Source organism: Morone saxatilis, unplaced genomic scaffold, assembly GCF_004916995.1.
Source record: "Morone saxatilis isolate NCDOM2014 unplaced genomic scaffold, NCSU_SB_2.0 Contig12, whole genome shotgun sequence".
Taxonomy (NCBI): domain Eukaryota; kingdom Metazoa; phylum Chordata; class Actinopteri; family Moronidae; genus Morone; species Morone saxatilis.
The window spans coordinates 17,184,581-17,189,893 of NW_023339674.1; positions in this window are offsets into that span (position 1 = coordinate 17,184,581).

The window sequence follows — 5,313 nt, forward strand, 5'->3', positions numbered from 1 at the left end:
CAACATAATTGTACCACTCGAGGCTGAGAAACAGAAAGCAACCAATTTAATTATATTAATACGACCAATAGATCAATTTATTTGTAATAATAACATGCAATATCTGACATAATATGAATACCTAACCATTAAAAGTAACCATCGATCCTTTTTTAGACCCATTTAATCGTGGATGTTGCCATGGCTGCAGTCTGTGAAAGCTGTTTTTATTGTAGCCATTGAACCATTTGCTGTAGTAATGATATTATGGCTGAATTGGGTGTTTCTTTTGCACCATGAACAATATTGAAAACCATTCTAATATTATGGAGTGTTTGATGATTTTCAATGAAACCTAAATTAACTATAAATATCTACATGTCAGAATGAAGTGTATAGTTGGAAACACTGTATGGTGGTATTTTTTTACTCACTATAGCTGCAATAAGACAGAAAAAACAGCCATCAAACACTAAATCAGGGAATGGTTGTTGGTATTTCAATGTTTGCTATCACTGAATATTATATTTCCATATATTATATAATATATTATATAATATATTTATTTGCATACAGAATTTGCAGAGAAATCTGCACTGCAAGCTGTTCAATGTATGCAGAATGCCAAAGATTTAATCTAGCGGCTCTGTGATGCCATAATGTCAGTATGCTACCATGCTGATAATGACAAGGCTAACATGCTATTAGCTCTTAGGTAGGCTATATTGTTTACATATGTTCAACATCCGCAAATCAAAGCCTTGGATAAAACTGAATGTTTGACCTGATGATGGCACTAGATCAAATCTGAAGGGATCAATGAAACATCCCCTTTTCGGACTGAACAGGGGACACTGCGATCACAGTATGAGGTGGGTGTGTGGAGGTGTGATGAGTCTGGATGGCAGAAGGTGCCAATGTCATCACACACTACAATGCACTGAAAGGATACTGTATCTACCCCTCCAGTGAGAATCTTTTCTCATGCATGTCTTTGCAGTGATGGGTACTGCAGTGACAAAATCACAAATAATCCAAACATCAGTGGTGTTTGTGTTCATGAAGATGTTTGTTATGTCACGTCTGCACTGTTTGCGCGGGGTGCAGCTGTACACCCTGCTGACTTGCCAATTAGGCCTTTACATTTACTTACGCACCCTGCTGATTTTCCAATTACACCTACACAGCCACACATGCTACTGACTGTAATTAGGCCTACGCGCTCTGTGCGACTCACAGATGTGCATATCATGTACGACTGCTGGGGTTATTGTTCATAATATAGCTCTCACAACTCCAGTTAGAGTTAGTTTGTGTTTGGATTATAAAATGATGAAATGTAAAAGAAACAGCTGATTTTGGAAAGCACTGGTGACAGCCACACTGCAGAGCTTCCAGTCTTCAAGTAACTTCAAGCTAACTACAGAACTTACTGCAGTGAACCAAACTGACCTACTTATTTACCTCTTAAATACAAGACGGTTAGTTGTTGCGCAGAAAGTAAACAAGACTGCAGATTTGGCATTGGACAACACAAAAAGAAATATGATAAGAAGAAAATAATGAGTTCTTGAGACATCTCTCCAAAACATTGCGTGACTCTCCTTTAGCTGGAAGAGCTACATTTAGGTCCCCAGCTCTCTGTTCTCTTCCAGCTGTTTGGTAGTTGTCCTCCCTCTGACCCCCATGTGAACACGCCAGCAGGGATTTTCCCCACATAGACCTAAATAAGAATCACTAACTACATAAAGTGTACTACAGACTTCAACACATGTACACACAGCACGCCACCAGCTATATATGTCTTTAAAACTCAACATCTTTCATCCATAGAGTACAACATTGCTATATGCCTGTCTTCCAGTCCACATAGGAACAGCCAGCTCATTTTAATTTAAGCAATAATGAGTCATAAACTCCACATCTTCTACTTCGAGTTTCTCACTATACAATATGTCCACCTGGGGGCTCTCTGCTCCCACTCCAGCTGCCAAATTAGATTTTATGGACCTGTCTGTCCACACAATTTTCCCTTCATCTCTCCCCTTCTCATACATTGTATCCCTTGTGGTTCTTATTTCATTATCTCCCTCTTATTGCTGTACTATTCTGTTCACACTTCCCCACATAATTCTCAATCGGTTATTACATTCCAGTCATTTAGTGTAAACTATTAAAAACATTATCGGTATTAAATTTGAAATAATCCTGAAAAATATGCAGTGTGCTTTAAATTGGTTGGATTTCATTTGTCACTGAGCCAGTTGGAAATAAAAGCTGGAGGACACCAAAGGACAGACAGGGAATAATTAAATTTACTTTTATGGATTTTAGCTCCACAGTTTTTTTTTTTTCAGCAGCTTTCACTGCCCCTGGTGGTCGAGAGTGATAGTACAAAGCACTTCAATATGTTTTTTGGCCTCTAACATAACATGCTCCTCTGCATACTGCGTAGGTGACAGATGTTCATCAGAGTCAACAAGTCTCTGTTAAGACTGTCTAGTGAAGGTGTCGATGCTGAATCAGAGTCAACATCTGAAAACATTGTTCTGCTAAAACAATTATAGCTCTCAGGCTTATGCTAGTTAGTGTGTGAGGAATATCCAGGCTTGGGAGGTAAAAGACATAATAAGATTACAGGGAAATATAGAAAAAAAATAGGATTACAATTTTTAAATACATCTTTCTTTAAAAATACACTGAGCAGAGGACACATTTTTAATGCAAAAAATCTTGGTTTGCATTTTCTTTTCTGAGGTTACATTGTTCTGTTGTCTTATATCTTATTGATATTTATTTTCTCTTCACATGCATTTTGTTACCAAAAGTAACAGAGAGGAATCAAGTTACAATACTTAAATAAATACATTTTGTGATACTTGTATTAGGTTTCTGACTACATTGTCTAACAAGTAATTGTATCAGATTACATTTTTAAAGTAACCCGCCCAACAGTGGAAATATTGTCTGATTTATAAGCGTTGTGTAACATTATAGACAGATATAATACCAGAAAACACCCAGCTCAAATATCCCCATAGTCCTTTGCTGGATGCATTGTTTTCAGGTTTACAACATCAACTGCATCCACATAACTGTATTTTTAGTGTATGTGTGTTTGTAGGAAGGTGCATGTATGCCATGTTCACATTTACACTCACCAGTTAAGCTCTGACTGTCCATGTATCACAGGAACATAAAGGCTGAGAGTTAAACACCATGACCTTTGTTCAGTGAATGTTTCTGCTCACAGGCTGAGTGGTGCTTCCCCAAACCATTTCATTTTACCTGTGTTTTGTCATTAGGTGATCTTTACAGTTCTCATTTACAAGTTATTGCACATTATTTCATAAATATAAAGATTGTATCTATTAGTAATGAGTTGAGATCTTTCTGCCTAGATATTAACTTACCTATTTACTGTAGAATTGGTCAGAACAAGGTCTTCAGGATTCATGGGCAGCTGAAAACATAAGTCATAACTTAATGTGTTATTCAGCATAAATTCTGGTTTTAGCCATGCTAGCGATGTCGCTGTAGGTCAGTCCAAAACTGTTGCAGACTGATATTGGTGTCTCAACAACTGTTGGATTGTATTGTCCAATACTTTTGTTGATGATTAAATACCTGCTAAATTAATGACATTGACATCAGCATCAACTGCACTTTGTGTTTTGTGCTTATTAGCAAAATTTAGCATACTAACTACTAGGTTAATCTAAGATGATAAATAAGATAAAATATTTCCAGCATCCAGTTTCAAGTCTGATGGAGAAGGACAAAGGAGGAGGTCGAAACTCCAACAACACTTATAGCATATAGAACAAGTTTATTGTGAAACCAATGCCTTTCAGCTTTCACCAGGGTCATCCAGGCCAAAAGCTGAAAGGCACTGGTCTTACAATAAACTTCTTGAATTATAGGGTCTTGTTAAATTATAGAGCAAAGTAAAAACTGTGATTTTAAGGGTGCTCGAAAACTTAAGAAATATACTCAGTAGACCAGTAGCTCTGCATTTTAAAAGAACAATGGACAAGCATCAGGGAGAAGAAAAAAAATTTCTGAAAAGAATCCTCTTAAGTATGTATGATTGTAAAAAAAAAAAAAAAATGTTAAAAATACATAATAGAGACAGAGAACTGTATAAAAAGTACAGGAAATGATCTGCTTAAAATTCATTCAAATCACTCGTTTTACAGAGACTCTGGGTTAGGGTTAATAATGAATAATTATTGGTTGACTGTGCAGTTTTCAATATAATTCATATTAATTATAATACACAACAAACTGCACTCTGACCTTTCTATCAAAACCATCATTAACTTTTTCAGCAGTTTGCTACAGTAGCCTCGTTTGTTGGATCAGACACACGGGGCCCCAGCCTTGCCTCCCCCCCGCTAGCATCAATGAGCCTTGGCGTCCCCCCATGCACACTGTCTCCGCGGACTTTTCCCTTCCTTGGACCACGTTTGATAAGTACTAACCAATGCCCAGGACGGGAACACCACACAAGAGCTGCCAGTTTTGGAAGATGGCCTCCTGACCCAGTCGCTCAAATCCCATGCTGGCCCATTTTTAAAATAAACTCTGGGGGGAGCCGGGCATCAAAAATGGGGTTTGCTACACTTAATACACTAATATTATCCCACCCACTGACAGGGCATGAAACCAGACAATCCCCACGTGTTATTCACTTCACCTGTCAGTGGTTCATAATTTTATGGCTGATGGGGTGTATGCTCACTTGCGTACAGGGGGGCTTGCCAGTTTAGCTTAACATTTGATAGAAAAAGGGGTTCCCTTAAGGAAAGCTATGGCGTTTGGAACCACTGCTTTGAGGTTATAATAGAGTCGAACTCAGTTTGTCCCTACTTCTTTCAGTGAGAGAGACTTGTGGGTTTTTGCTTTACATTTGGGCAGACACACTGGTATTAAAGGTTTCAGATTAGGGTGCTTAATTTCGTACTTCAATTTACCACTGTTAACTGCTTCAATGGTGCCCTCATAGGCCCGGAGGATTTATCATTCGTTGGCTTCCGTCAGTTTGATCTTATCCTCTTTTGGACATTGCAAATTTGGGCTTAATAAAACCCTTATATAAAAAACGCAGGGAGTCAGTTGCATTTAGCCCTTTAAAAGCCTTGCTCTGATTGCAGTGTTTTCGCTAGAGGGGCACTATTTATTCTGCTAATGTATTTTTTTTGCCCCTGGGTGCTAGTTTTTTATGTTCTCATACTGTTATTGACTGTTTTATCTTTAATGGGTTTTTCTTGTTTAAATACTCTTGAGATGCATTGCCCCACACTACAACATCTTGTAACTTTTAAACAGGTG